The 16,444-nt window shown below is 38.0% G+C and overlaps 1 long non-coding RNA gene across 1 annotated transcript in view; it reads right to left on the bottom strand.

Annotated features, from left to right (window-relative positions):
* Positions 1–237: 237 nt before the first annotated feature.
* Positions 238–16,444, bottom strand: part of LOC311608762 — a 41,721-nt gene continuing 25,514 nt past the window's right edge. The window contains exons 2-4 of the long non-coding RNA XR_014783146.1: positions 8,877–8,969; positions 977–1,103; positions 238–327 (exon numbers count right to left, since the gene is read on the bottom strand). This is a non-coding gene — a long non-coding RNA (uncharacterized lncRNA). The remainder of the gene's footprint in view (positions 328–976; positions 1,104–8,876; positions 8,970–16,444) is intronic.

The raw sequence follows: 16,444 nt of genomic DNA, 5'->3' as shown, positions 1-16,444 counted from the left end.
GAGAAAAGATAAGATCCGCTTAATGGAGAAATGATTTAAATTTGTATATGCAAATCTTGTCAACTGTAGATTCTTTGAATATTCATAGCAATATACATGTCTGTATCTCTCTCTCTCTATCTATCTATCTATATACATATATGTGTGTGTGTGTGTGTATTTCAAATAATAAGTACAATAAAGGATTTTTAACCTTGATTTTTAAAACATTTTATTTATTTTGGAATATGAAAGAATGTGGTGTACATGTAGATAAGAAGCAACAAGTGACTTCTTCATTCATCAAAAGTTTACTGAAAGCATGGTTAGCCAGTAGAACACAAGAACCTGTGGAGCAGACAAAGATTAATTGTACCTGTACTCATGCAGCAATGTTTGTGTTCCAAACAAATTATATTTGCTTGTGTTTAAACGCTGCATAAATCTGATGCGTGCAGATGAACGCGTGTTCAGGATGAGCGAGCACACTTGTTTGAATGTCATATTTATCCCTGTATTTTGTCAGAAAATTAACTTCTTTGGAGTTTGTGCTTGAGCTGAGCATATGGTTGCTGATCTCTGGAGATGACAGTCTATCTGAGCAGCGGCTCCTTATGGCTCCTGCTCTCCTCGGCTGGCAGATGCTTTGGGCTTTTCTACAATTAAGTGGAGATCATCACTGTTTTCTTTGAGCACTGCTGTGCCTTGTACTCTGAAGTGTTTTGTTAATCACTGTCTGCCTTCGACAGAAGCTGCCAAAGCTCTCATTAAGTCTGAATTTTGAGATGTCATGCTCGGATGATGGAATTTCATCCTTTTTTTCTGCATGAATGGAATTGGCTATGGAAAGGTGCCAGGAAAAAAAAATCATGTCACTACAGTGTACTTGCTTTATATTTTGGAGATGAAACAAAAGGCAGTTGGAGGGGGGGTCCCCAATAATTTGTCAACTCTGGAGGATGTAGTTTCCTAGGTGATATAATTGTTGGGTGCTCACCTTATTAACAGTAGTTCCATTATTATATTACTTATCAACAGCCAGGCATTTATTCTTCACAAACTGAACTCTCTTCTCCTGCTTGCCCCAGGACCCTTCATGGCTTTTGCTATCGACTCCCAGGACACTGAAACACAAAGCAAGTCTAAGTTGCATTAAAAACAGAATGATTTCTTTAACAACCTGTCTGCCTAATTGGGGACAGGAGAAAATATTTGGTAGTAAAGAAAAAAAATCCACTTTTGCCCTTTAAAGTAATTGCTTGAAGTTGTATAGAAACTAAAAACTAAATGTGACTGTTGACTGTTTAATGATTTGCTGCAGAAAACTAAGTGCTATGGGAAATATGGTTTGAAAAGACATTATCCATTTCTCCTGGCGAATCTAATTGTTTCAGCTGAACGAGGAAAAGTAGGAAGTAAGCCTCGAAGAGAAAAAATACTCAGAGTAATGAGCTCTAATGCCTAATCACTTGAGTCATAACGCATTTGGAAATTTATTAAACTGATCTATAAATCCCTATTCTTACAAAGAGTTCCACCTCCTACTTGTTAATGAACTTGAAAGAAGTAGCCATTTTGTGCATGTCTGCCTGTTGCTGTTAACTTTAAACAACAGCATGTGCAACGGATATTTCACTGACCCATTTCAATACATAAAAACAAAATAAAATCGAAATCTGTTCCATAGTAGGAGGAAGAGGATTGGCTGCTCATGGCCACAGAAACGCTGCAGGCTGCTCACTTCTGTATGAATGAAGTGCATTTGCTGTAAAGCTAAGGATGAGTGTCATAGCACACTATATATGGAGAATGTTTCCTTCATCAGTGTCATGAGTTTGTGGGTTGAAAGAAGTGGGTCACATGTTGATTTTGAATTTTGAGCCAACATCTTATGTAATGGTTTCAACACATATAATGCAGGGAAAGCATACTCTAGTGAACATGTTGCACTGTAATTGTATGATCATGTGGTGCAAGATAGGCATTGGATAAAAAGCTTTATGCATGTGAAATTCTACTTTTCCTCCATGACCCATGTTTAAATAGAGAATTTAGTTAACTTGGCAGGCATAAATAGACTCATGGAATGTTATTCTGTCACCCAAAGTATAACACATACTTGAGCTTAATGAATTACCTCTAGGACTAAAAAGTATATTAATTACAAATTTCTGTTGAACCAAATAATGCTATTATTTCTTTTACCTCCAGCAAGTATTATTTTAGCCTGTGGAGCCAACACTTCATAGACTGTAAAGGAGTCTATTACAGTAGGGGCCCACCTGAAAATAGTCAAGAAGATCTGGGAAATCTAGCTGGCTGACTTACCTTGTAACCTTAATATATTAAAAAAAAAAACTATGATGGTGACTGGTACAAATGGTGTCCCAAAGCAAAATCTAAAGATGACCACACCTACTCTCACTATAATTCAGAAGATGTAGAGGATGCTGCAAAAACCAATGGAACACTAAATCTGTCTTGTTTTGCTCCATCATTGTGGACAAGGTTACCAAGAAGCCACACAAATTCTAAGATTATTTTTTTTTAGAAAATGCTATCTGCTGTGTATGACTCAAAGTGGCACTATAACTTTAACTTAATTGTATATTGAAGACCATTAAATACCTGGGTTGGCATAAAGGGAAGATAACATCCAGCTTAAAAATTTCAGCCTTCTTTATAGGCTCCTTTCCATAGAACACAGATTCAGTAATGGTCTATAATTACTGCAAATACTGAAAATTCCCAAAGCAGACATCTTCTGTGTATGGTATAGTAAATCATGCAAAATATTAATTCTCCATGTATATGTGCAGGTACATATAACATATGATTTGTGTACATTTGTATCTTTCTGCCTATAGTCTTGGATTTATGGTAACTAGTATATTTTTCTCTTCTTTATACACAGGATACGTTTAAATTTTATTAAATTATTTTGAAATTTACTAAAATAGAATATAAAGGGCAAACATGTCATTGATATTGGCAAACACTTTGCCAGATATTTGAACAGCTCTAGTCATCAAAAAGGGAAGATTTCTTTATAATTTCTAAATTTTATCTTGCATATACTAATTTCTGAAGGAGCATATGGAACAGAAAGATTAGCTGTTTACAACTTTTAAATCATCACCTCTTTGCTTCAAAAAATTAAAAATTATAAATCTTTATGGTAAAAAGTACCATAAGTAAGGGAAAACAAAAGAGTAACTAAAAGCAGTCTTTCTCTTATAGGATGTGATATGATACCTACTTAAATATGTTGATGTATATCTACTGCATGCTCATCTTTAAAACAAGGATGCCTGCCAGGCATTAGTGGAACAGGCTTTTTATTGTAGCACTTGGAAGGTATGGGCAGCCTGATCTTTATGAGTTCAAGAACAGCCTGGTCCGTATAAGGGAGTTCTAGACCAGGCAGGGCCACAAAGTGAAGCCCTGCCTCAAACTAAACTAAACAAGCATCTTAACTGTTATATTTTATTAATTCTTGTGCTTTTGATTTAGTAGTATAGATACTTATTTGACTTTGAAACTCCTTAATTTATATACAGTTTTCATGTGTCATATGATATATAAAATATACAACACAATTTGCTATTCTGTTATTCTGAGATCTCAGTTTCTCTAGTATTTAATTGTTTCAAATAAAACTCATATATATTGAATATAAACTATGTGAAATGAGTATAATTTTTTTTATTTCTTTTTTTTTTTTCAGAATTCTAACACTACTTGAAAAGTCATGGGCTTTGTTAAGGCTGTAATACATAAGGACAAATTTCAGCTTGGAACTTAATTTGAAAGTTATTACATATCTTGATTTCTTTCATTACCATAACAGCACACCACAGTGAACTCCCCAGTAGTAACATGGAAACAATGTAATGTTTTTTTTTTTTTACTTTCTTGTTACATACATGGTACACCCATGTGCAACAAGTGATCCAAATGGAGAAATAAATATAACTTTGTGTAAGGAAACATACATGACATAATATTTCGGGATATAACCTCTTGGGTCTCAGCTGAGCAGAGTGCAAGTGCACCCCTTGACCACAACCACACTTGCAAACATGCTTGGTCACTGTCGTCTGCTGTGTTCTTCATCCTTTGTCCCTTCATACTCCTTCCACTGTCTCCATTTCTATCACACTGCTGTAGTATATAAAAAATCACTACTAGACATGTGTTTAAGCATAGGTTTAATTAACTAATTATAAGATGCTTATGAATATTAAGACAGTAAAACACACTGAGCGACTGATAGGAGAACATAGCAAATGCTCAATCAGGAATTAGGTTTTCCACTTTATGCCTGTAAGCAGATCAATGACATAACCCTACTGAACTTAAAAATTGCCTATAAAATATATACTATGTATCAAAAGTAAATTATTTCTAGAAAATTAAAAATCTTAAATTTAGAAAAGTCTTCATACCAGTTAAATTCTAGCGATAAATGATAGCTATTGAGGAATATAAATCCATTTATTTTCCTATAAAGATATGAGAAAAAACTTCAAAATATATATATAAAATGTAGCTATCAGAAATAATTATGATTTTTTTATTGCCTAGAATCAAGATTATTGCCTTTGTATTTATGCATCCTCTCTTAGGTTTTTCTTGTTATTTATCTTTTTTGGGTCTGTGAATTGTATGTTAAATCTCATCCCTAAGGAGAAATAGAAGCTGAAGTAGTTGAGGAGAGGGCACAATGTAGGAGAGGGAACTAGGAAAGAAAAGAGGGTCGAGATTGGATCTAAGGAGAGTCGGGGCTGGAGGAGAGAGCGCCTGCAGAGGGAATAGAAACTGCAGGTAGGGGCATTTATGTGACAGGGTAGAGACTTACAAAAGAGTAGAGTTTTGGGAGGATATGGGGGTGACTTAGCTGAGACTCCTAGTAACACCCTCTAACTAGACAGGACTCCTAGTGGTAGTCCAACAAACCCACAAAAATTTTCATCCGAAATTTACCCTGCCTACAAGATTTGCAGGGATAAAGATAGAGGAGAGATGGAGGGAATGTGTAACCAATGCCTGGTCCAACCAGAGACCAACCGTATTTGAGAGAGCCAAACCCTAACACTAGATTAATGATAATCTGCTAAACTTTCGGGAAAAAAAAAAGCCTAGCATAGTTGTCCTCCGAAGGGCTCCAACCAGCAGTGTATTAAAACAGATGCAGAGACTGACAGCCAAACATTGGGTCGAGAGTGGGGAGTCTTGTGAAAGAGTGGAGGAAAGGACAGAAGGACCTGGAGGGACAAGAGGTCCACAAGAAGACCAACAAAGTCAACTAACCAGGGCCCAGAGTGGTTTAAAGAGACTGAAGCACCAACCAAGGACCATGCATGGGCTGGACGTAGGCCCCCTACACGGATGTAGCCGATGTGCACTTGGGCTTCGTGTGGGTCCCTTAGGAAGGGGAACAGGGGTGTCTCTGAAACGGACTCTGTTGCCTGCTTTTAGATCACTTCTCTCTGGTGGGACCGCCCAACCCAGGAAGAGGACTCTCAGTCCTGATGCAAATTGATGATCTGGGGTGTGTGGTGGGGGCTCCCCTTTTCTGAGGAGTACGGGAGGGGAGAAAGGCGGAAGAGGGAGGGAGGGGGCTATGGCCAGGATGTAAGATGAACAAATAAATAAACCTAAAAAAGATTATCTTTGAACTTTTATCACTGTCTATTTTAAATATTCTATTGTATCTTTAATGTAATGTTACCAATGTTAATTAAATGGCAATTTAAAAATTTAAACATAACTTAAATAATAAGTGATAATTTTGAAATATGATGGCCATTGGAGAAATCTCTTCAGGACAGTGCAGCTGTGATGGGATGGTCAGTACTCTGTTGGATATTATGTCTCCAAGAGGGAGCCTAGAGAATTTAAATTCTGTTCTCAACAGTGAATTAATACAAAATTCATATTTACCTAGCACTTGGCACCACCCAAAGACACTCACAACACCAACAAAACATTTTTTTTACAACACAACCATATGGCAATATTACTGACATCACACCTCACCTACCTCACATAGTGCACTCCAACACCTGGAAGAGGGCAGTGCAAATGGAAAGAGTTTGAGTTAGAGTCTTAATGCTCTGAGGGGAAAAAAAAAAACAATCTTACCAATTAAAAGGTAACAGGAGGAAATACCTTGGACATTTTTGCTGGTGTATTTGGAGAACAGTCTCCTCACAACAGAATGACTTTGCACCACTCACACATATTATTGTAAGTCAGAGCAGGCTGTTCTGTCCTGTGAATGCTCCACAGAAGTAGGCTTTTTACAACCAGGGGAACTGGGTGTGCTCTCTGAAAACCTTTACATAATTATCTGCTTTCAAAGCTTGCCTATAAAGTTTACTTGAAGAACACAAGGTACGACTTTACCTCTTATATTATAAATCCTTGGAGAACTCTGGATTTGGGTTCTGTATATTAAATATGTGACATGCATGCCTTTCTCTTGATATACGCATATTTGTACACAAGTACAGCTATACTTTTTAATTAAAGTAGATTTTATTTAAATGCGTTTTCTTTGCGGATGAATGCACCTGTGTGGGCTGCATAAGCCTGTAAACAGGTGAGCTGAGGCCATGGGATGGAATCAGGTATCCTACTCTCACATTCTTATTCTCCTGAGCCAACATATTTAAAAAAACAAAACAACAACAACAACAACAACAAAAAAAATGGAGCCTGTGTCTAGACTAGCAGCCCGCAATCCTTAGCAATTTTCCTATCTGCTCACCCTACCCCTCCCAGCACTGTGGTTATAAGAGCAAATTAGTTCCATCCATCCAACTCTCTTGTGGGGGAGAGGGAGGAATGGAGAAAGAATTTATTTGTTCGGCTTACACTTCTATGTTAGGGTTCATCTTTCAGGGACCTCAGGATAGGAACTCCAGCAAGGCAGGAGCCTGGAGGTAGGAGCTGATATCCATGAGGGTTAAGAAGCGTAACAGAAGAGATCAGGAATCAGATGGGCAGCAGTCAAAAACATTACCAAAGGAGATATGGTGGGGTGAATTGCCTGTTAGCTGAAGAGTGTCAGTGATGTGTATGTGTGTGTGTGTGTGTGTGTGTGTGTGTGTGTGTGTGTGTGTGTGTGTGTATATACTGACACTCTAACACGTAGTTTACTCATTCTGGTAAGAGTGTAGGTTGTACACTGCTTGCTTTTGGGGGTAAGTCATGCAGCTCCTGGAGAGTCTGGGAAAGGCGCCATAGTGTGCCAGTAAAGAAGAGGAGCAGTGCTTCAGCTAACCGGTCCCTGGAATCCACTGTCACTCTGCTGTCTGTGCTAAGATCTGAGACAACTGTGCAAAAGGTGCATGACTTCCCACCGTAGGTGGAACCACCAACCCCAAACACAAATTCGCGATTTTGAGGAAACATCATTTTTTGTCAGAAATTGATACTTGGAAAAATTTTTAATTTTGGTGAGTGTGACATTAAGACAAGAGAAACTTGACTGATACCAGAAGTGGAAAGAAGACCCTGATATGCAACAGTTCAAGGTCTCGATCTGCAGAATAGGCTCTGCACGTTGGAGAAAGAGGGATGGCGTTTGTAGGTTAGTCTAGATGAGGCCTCCTTGGAGTAAGCAGTACCCATGTAGCACAAAGAACGCAATCGAGAAAGAGTAAAAGACAGTGTCATTTTACTTGAAATCTCAGATACTTCTATACTGAAACTTCATTTTACAAGAAGCATAAAGTTTAAAGGGTGAGAAACAGAGTAATTAAGACAGAATAAAAACTTTTTTGTTATTGGTTTTTTGAGACAGGCTTTTTCTGTGTAAACTGAGCCCTGGGTGTGCTGGACTCATTTTATAGAGCAGGCTGGCCTCGAACTCACAGAGATCAGCCTGTTTCTGCCTCCCAAGTGCTGTGATTAAAGTCATGTGACACCAATGCCTGCCATCACATTTTAAGAAGACAATTTACGTCATTACTTAGTTTGAACCAAAGATTACCCTTCAACTTTTTTTTGGTGACATTTTAGGTTTCTCCTGTCATTCTAGGCAAGTGAAAGTTGTTTTCTGTATGTAACTCATTGTAGACTGAATGAAAGAGTCCCGTCAAGATGGTTTTGTCAGGTTGAGAGAATAAAGTGAGTTATAAGCAATATCAGGAAATGAGACAGAATAAAGGCTTCTGAAAGATGAAAATAAGAGAACTCATTCTCTCTGTCTCTGTCTCTCTCAGTGTGTGTCTGTCTGTCTGTCTGTCTGTCTGTCTCTCAGATTTTGTTTTTTTACTAAGACGGGGTCTCTCTGTGTAGTGTGGGATGCTCTTGAAATGTCTCTGTATACCAGGCTGGCCTTGAACTCAGAAATCTGGCTGCCTCTGCCTCCCAACTTCAGGGACTAAAGGCATGCGCCTTCACCATTTAGCTTCTGGGTTTGTTCAATGTTTACTTTTTCTCTAGGATATCTCTGGACAAAGAAAAACCCTCTAAACCTTTAGGAGAAAGTTCTAGCATGCAGCAGTTGATGCCATGTGAAAATAGTGTTATGCGCACAGTCCTTTCTTTGTATTGCGCATTGGAGCTTCCATACTTAACTTGATCAGAGTGAAAAGCTAAGATGTGTGGATGGGCAGGTGCGAGTACCACACCACTGTGCTCTGTCTACCATCAGTAGTGCACTTGGAAAGCAGCTTTCAAATTTTGTAGAGAATTCTGACTTATACTTTGTCAGCCCTGGGGAGAAACAGAAATGTGAGTGAGTCTACTTTTGTTCTAATCTAAATTTTCTATATGTTGTTAGAAAACTATGTCTAGACAAACTGTCCCAATAGAGGCGAAACAGAGAAATAAGCATTTACATTTGTTAATTTCCTGAGAAGTCACCGCTAAGCTTCTCTTACCCTAAGTCTTCTGTTGCCCTGGCAACTGCCTCCCTTTGCTGCAGCTTAATCAAAGGACACTGATTTACTTTTTAGATGAATAAGATTGCACACCTATAAAGAGAAACACATCATCAAAAGTTGTATCTTTGGACTTTTCAAAATAAGAAATACGTATTTATAGACTGGTCAGACTATGTATGTAGTCTTAATTCTTGCAGTAGGTATGAACCTTAGTTTGTCACTTTTTATTTATTGGGACTGATTATGACCCCACGGAACTCATATCTCAAAACTCTAAGGCACAGCTGTGATGAACATAGGAGGTTAGGGCCCTTGGAACTGTTTAGATTATGAGCTTATATCTTGCACTGATGAGATTTATATGCTTGTAAGGGACAGGAAAGATATTTATCTTGATACTTGATAAAAACAAGGAAGTAGTAGCCTTTGGCAAATTGAGAAGTGAGGCTTTGTCACATCCGGCAAGTTTGCTTCTTGATCTTGGACTTCCTGCTTTCCAGAGCTGTGAGAAAGTTTATATTGAAAGTCCAACTTTACAAGACAGCATTGTAAAAGCCTCTTAGACTAGGACAATAATTAACAACATATGACCATAATTTCTTAGGAGTACTTAGGGTGGACAATGGAGCTTTTCTTGTTCCTATTGAGTGTAAACTGAGGCAGAAATGGCTATATTTATTTACTTTGTAATGATTGATTTACTTTTTCTCCTTGCTAACTTTTTTTTTGGAGGGAGGTAGAAAAAAACCCATGATCCAAATCTAATGTGTGAAAAAATGTCTATTTGTAGGTTTCTAGGACCCTCTGGATCCTTCTACTTTGCCATTCTCCCATGCTTCTCTCATCTAGAGTCCCAATAGAATGTCCAAGGAGAACATTATAATAGGCAGATTTGGGCCCAGGGGTCCCGCTCAAACTAAGGCACCAGCCAAGGACAATACAGACGGTAAACCTTAAACCCCTACCCAGATCTAGCCAATGGACAGAACATTCTCCACAGTAGAGTGGAGAGTGGGATATGACTTTCTCACATACTCTGGTGCCTCACCTTTGACCATGTCCCCTGGAGGGGGAGACCTGGTGGCACTCAGAGGAAGGATAGCAGGTTACTGAGAAGAGACTTGATACCCTATGAGCATATGCAGGGGGAGGTAATACCCCGTAGGAACAGTCATAGGGGAGGGGAATAAGGGGAAAATGGGAGGGAGGGAAGAATGGGAGGATACAAGGGATGGAATAACCATTGAGATGTAACAAGAATAAATTAATAAAGGAAAAAAACAAGCAACTAAAAAAGACAGTGAGGTGTTTTGTTTTGTTGTTGTTGGTTTTTTTGTTTTTTTTTTGTTTTTTTTTTTTTTTAAGCTACTTAACCTTCAGCACAACTGGATGAGGTGGGTAGCTCTGCAGTCTCCAGGATGCCACAAAAACTTTTCTTTCAGTGTGAAGTTTTCTGTCCTAATGTGTTTGTTTTCAAATTGTTCAACTACCAAAACAAGACCTAAATCATCATGTTTTGGTGATTAAAATTATGCTGTCACACCAGCCTAATTATTTGAGAAAGAGTTTCATTACACAATAAACTATTGATCTGATGTCTCCAGATCATGCTTATCTTATGCTTTCTTGATGTCTTAAAGTAACGAGACTGTCATGTGCTGATGCAGCGACATAGAACAATATACATATTCTTAAGTAAAAATAATCTGCATTAAATCACATCGTGTGCTTAAGTTCTTAGATACTTCCCGTGGTTTCCTGCTTGAATGAAATATCTTGACACGTGAATGGTGATGATACCGGTTTGAGCCAGACTCCAAGCATGAGACCTCTGTGGAAATAAGTCTCAGAAGACACAGGATTGTAGATCCTGCGCATTGACTTTTTAATAAAGCGGTTTCACCATTTTTGTCTTTGATGAGCATAATAGAAAATCATCCTAGCCTTACACGTGTACCAGTGCTGCAGTTCTGTCCCACACGAGTATGCAGCTATTTTGAAAACCACTGTCATAGAGAGTACAGAAAAGGTAAAACTGCCCACTCTTAGTTTTAATAAACACCTTGAATCATGAGTCTTGAGAATGTTAGAATAGTTTCTGCCCTAACTGCCACAATAACATTTCATACTGCATTGGCATTTTATGCCTTACAATTATATTTTCAAATGAATTGTTTAATAACTCACTAGCAATAGATTGCTAGTTTTTAATGCCCTTGGATTTTCACAAAACACATTTGGACTTAAAAACATAATATAGGAAGCTGAGATTTTATAATACAAAATCACTGCTCCAAAGGAGTGAGACCAGTAAAATATAATCTTCCCATGGCTCTTCCTGAATTTAGCCTCCCTTGGAAGGCATGCGGCTGTAAGCCTCTGTGATCTGCTGCCATGCTTATTGTGTGAGCTTCAGCACTGCAGAACTATCAACTCCCGTTAAAGGTGCTAATCTCCAGGTCCTCTGGTCTCCGTGCACTGACTCCTTTTCTTTCACTAGGAAGATTGTGGTGGCTCTGTATACTGGGCTTTGGTTTTTGACATCAAGTAGCAGAAACTCACTGTGTATAGAGGGCTGTAAAAACACTCTGATAAATAACATTGCTACAAACATCAAATGCCCATAGTGCTCTTGTTCTGTCTCATCTGTTCCAGATGCATCGTTGGGCCATCTTTAAAATATAGTGTGTATAGCTGCACCTTTAATTTGGAACTGATATCAAGCAAAATTCGGCTTAGATATTGTGAATTTTTTTTTACACAGATTAAAAGACAAATTTTAACTTTAAAAGAGGCTTGCAAAATTGGCTACAGCAGTGTAATGAAATCACTAGAACAGCATTATGTAAATTAGCTGAATAAGCACATTTACATTGTCCTATGCATATGTGGTAACATTAGATAAGATGGGAGATGTTTAGAGAACCACACACAGAACAGACCATACAACTTCTGATAGATCAACATATCAACTAATATAGTTAGGCTGGGACATTAAAACTTAAACAAGGCTTTTTTTCTATCCAGACTTTCTATTTTTCAGAGTTTATATTTTAATAAAGGAAATTTGATTTTTCTCCCTTTTGAACCACACTTCCAGTTTTATTGCCCTTTTGATCCATTTCCATAATATAAACTTTCTTCCTTGGAACTGCCCTAAAATAACACCCTCTAATCCCTTTATAACACTACTGAAAAAGGTAAATGTGCATGAAAACTCACTTTTATAGACAAACGCACTGACTCAAAGCAAACACATCGCGCTCATGTCTGGACTTTCAGGTTCTGTCAGATATCTGCTTCAGTCAGGAAATTTCTGAGAGTGCACTGGCATCTAGGTACCAGGGCTTTAGCCACTGTGTGTTTGATTTGTGACAGCATTTCATATATTTCCTTTTCATGTAATATGGACCATCTTTCACATCATCTATTTTACACATCTACGTCATAAGAAGCTGTTCAACAGTGGTATTATTAGGGTCGACACTTCTGCAAATCCCATAGCTTCCATTTTATCAAAGATACATTTCATCACTGCACATATTGAAAGGCGATTAGGATGTTTACGTGCCTTAAGATGCAGTGGTGTATGTGTGTGTGCATACAGGCCTGCTTGTGAGTGTATGTGCGTGTTTCTCTATGCACCTACACGTACAACTAGACAGACTCTGTGAGGTATATTCTTGAAAGAATGAGATCTGTTTAGAAATTTAATGCACAAATTATTGGAAATATTTGAAGCAGAAGACACGGTTAGCTCAGCATAATGAATATGTCTGCCAGCTATTTTTATAATGATCTGCTGTGGTTTTCATTGTCTGACAAACCATGTGCTGTGCTTTACTGAGAGCTTTCTTGCTTGACATAATAAAAAACGATGCGATGTACCCCTCAAAGTCTAGCAGGATAAAAGGAAAACAGCAAAGAGTTGCTTCTACCAATAGTTTGGTTGCATTTCAGTGGAAATTATCCTGTGACTGAGAAATGCACAATTCTTGTCATTTATCATGCATTCTTCCTGATTTATAGTAGGGATATTAGGTAATTACAGAGCTTCAAATCCATTTATACATCCCAAATTTCCTAATATGCATTAAAACACTAGTTATGTCTAAACATATTGAGAAAATATGTTTATGTATACTTACAAAAAGCACAAGATAATTTACTTTTGCTGAGTTAATGTGTGACCTTATTTCATGTGACTACATGCTCATTCGAGAAATTATTTCAAAAGATAAAGGTTTTAGTTTATTAATAAATACGTCAATTTAACATTAAATATTTAGCATTAATAGGAGTAATCATTTTCATTTTATACCTCCATACATTGTAAAAGATCCATGCTAGATTTTAATAAGGGCACATTAATGTAACACTGGGAAAAAACCTCGTACAATAGAGTCACATAGTATGTATATTCACTTGGGTGATAAATGCTTCCCTCTTTCTTCAGAGGATTATTAAAAGCATTCTCTGGAGGAATAAAATGGTGGAAGTCACACATTTAATAGCTCAGGTACAAAGAGTCAGATTGTGCCAGTTGGCAAAAGTTAGCAGGAAGCTGTCACAATAAATGGCAGCAGCTGCTCATAGTTCCAAAGAGTATGTCCCAGTCAGAACTGAAAACTGATGGCATCTACATTAATACTACCTTAATGGCCCATCTGCTGCTCCATAGGGTCCCTAGCTGCTGTATGGAGTCATAGGCATTTGACAGGCAGTCTCTGTATGCCAGACGCACATTGTGCCAAATGTTTTAGGCTGCTTCATCTCGCTCTGATCTGTCAAACTCTCCCTACTCATTTATCAGGAAGGAGTTACGAGGGTTTTCTTTTCTACACATCATTGGCTTTCAGCACTGGGGCAGCTAACAATTTGGAAGGCAAACTATTTTGGTTATTATTTTTTTTTCTAATTGATGATGCAAGGCAAAGTTGTCTAATGTACTGTACATTAGTAGGTAGGTTAACAAAATGCTGTGACATGCAAGCCCCGTGGAGAAATCAATCCAGTGCATTTGAAGTGCATTGCTGCATAAATATGTTTCTAAAATTATACTGAAGGAGATTGTTGTACGTTTATGTAGAGCCTTATTAAGTGGGTAAATATTTTAAAAAGCTTACTTTAGATAATTTAGATAGAAAAGTGCTATTATTCTATGGGTATAATTAAACATTTTAAAATAGGAAATAAAAATTTCCTCTGATCATATATTAAATATATATATATAATGAAATAAGCCTGATGCAGAACAATGAAAGGTGAATGTAGGCAAGCTTGTGTGATGTAGCAGTTAACTCACACAGAAGTAACATTGTTAGTTGTCTAGAATAAAATATTCATACTGAATGTTCCTAACTGTCAAGACAGTCCAGTTCATGTCTTACCGAGTGAATGATCAGTTCCAAAATAAATCAGATTCATATTACTCATTACACCCAAAAGTGTAGGGAAAAAAAAACCTTTGATATGGCTTCCTAGACCACAGATTTAAGTCTAATTCTTGAGTTCACAGGTGACTGTACTTTTCATTTTGGGGATCAGTCACAATGTGGCTGTCAGATACAAACACTTAACAAAACGGGGCTCCCTTCTGAGAAGGGAGTTGGCAATTAAACCGCACATCCCCTGGAACCTTCGTGGGCCTTGTTTCACCTGCATATACTTCAGACACAGCTGGTGGATGCTTACATATGTTCTCCAGGCCATAGGATACATACAACTTTTTTCGTTAAAGATTTTTCTCAGCGCCCACCATTAATTTCTAGAATGCCAATTTTGGTCTCACCAGGACGGCAAGATTTTATGATAAACAAAAATAAGCAAATACAGTGTTACAAGAAAACCCCATACAGTGAATATGAACCGCAGTGTCATAACACAGTGTCAAACACACAATGTCAACTGTTGTGGTGTTCTTACAAAATAATGTGAGTTAATTAGGTGCTTTAGGAATTCTCTTATTGTACAAGACTTTTAAAAAAGATTTTTAAAATGTAATTAATTTATTCAGATTACAACTCAATTGTTATCCCATCACTTGTATCCTCCCCTTCCTCCTTCCCTCCCACTTTCACCCTATTCGCCTCCCCTAGGTCTAAGACTGAGCAGGACTTTCTCCCCCACTATATGGTCATAGGCTATCAAGTCTCATCTTGGTGGCCTGCTTATTCTTTCTTTGAGTGCCATCAGGACTCCCCACCAAGGGAGGTGGTCAAATATGGGGCACTAGAGTTCATGTCAGGACTGTTTTAGCTATTCTGGGTTTTTTGTTTTTCCATATGAAGTTGAGAATTGATCTTTGGATGTTCTTAAAAATTATGTAGGTATTTTGATAGAGATTGCATTGAATCTATAAATTGCTTTTGGTAAGATGGCCATTTTTCCTATATTAACTCTCCTGATCCACGAACAAGGGAGATTTTTCCATCTTCTAATATCATCTTCAGTCTCCTTATTCAGAAAATTGACATTTTTTAAACAAGTCTTTCATTTACTTTCTTAGAGTTACATGTAAATATTTTTATATTGCTTGTAGATATTGTGAAGATTGTAGTTTCCCTAATTTCGTCCTCTGCATGATTTTCCTTTACATACAGGAAGCCTACTGACCTTTTTTGAGTTAACTTTGTATCCTGCAATTTTGCTGAAGATGTTTATCAGCTGTAGGAGTTCTCTGGTAGAATTTTGGGGGGTCACTTATGTATACTATCAAATCATCTGCAAATAGGGATAATTTGGCTTCCTCATTTCCTGTTTGGATCCCTTGATATCCTTTAAAAATTATTTTATTAATTCATTAAGATATAATTCATTATATCTCAGTTGTTATCCTATCACTTATATCCTCCCATTCCTCCCTCCCTCCCACTTTCACACTATTCCCTTCCCCTAGGTCTATGACTGAGGGGGACCTCTTCCCCCACTATATGGTCATAGGCTATCAAGTCTCATCTTGGTAGCTTGCTTATCCTTTCTCTGAGTGCCACCAGGCCTCCCCTCCAAGGGGAAGTGGTCAAATATGGGGCACCAGAGTTCATGTCAGAGTCAGTCCCCACTCTCCACACAACTGTGGAGAATGTCCTGTCCATTGGCTAGATTAGAGGAGGGGTTTGATGTTTACTGCTTGTATTGTCCTTGGTTAGTGCCCTTGATCTCCTTTTGTTGTCTTATTGCTCTAGCTAGAGATTCAAGAACTATACTGAAGACATATGGAGAAAGTGGGCAGCATTTCCTGGTCCTTGATTTTAGAGGAATTTGTTGAGTATCTCTCCGTTTTATTTGATGCTAGTTATTGGCTTGCTGTATATGGCCTTTATTAAGAAGGTCATCAAGATGGGCAGATATGGACCTAGGAGTTCTGCTCAAACTCCTGTACCAACCAAGGACAATGCATGCAGTAAAGATTGAATCTCTACTCAGATCTAGCCAATGGACAGCACATACTTCACAGTAGTGTGTAGAGTGGAGACTGACTCTGACATGAACTCTGGTGCCCCATATTGGACCACTTCCCCTTGGTGAGGAGCTAGTGGCACTCAGAGAAAGGATAAGCGGGCTTC

Source organism: Acomys minous (assembly GCF_964271855.1).
Source record: "Acomys minous genome assembly, chromosome: 11".
Lineage (NCBI taxonomy): Eukaryota > Metazoa > Chordata > Mammalia > Rodentia > Muridae > Acomys > Acomys minous.
The sequence above is the reverse complement of the archived record's forward strand: the minus strand, read 5'-3'. Positions and strand labels throughout refer to the sequence as shown.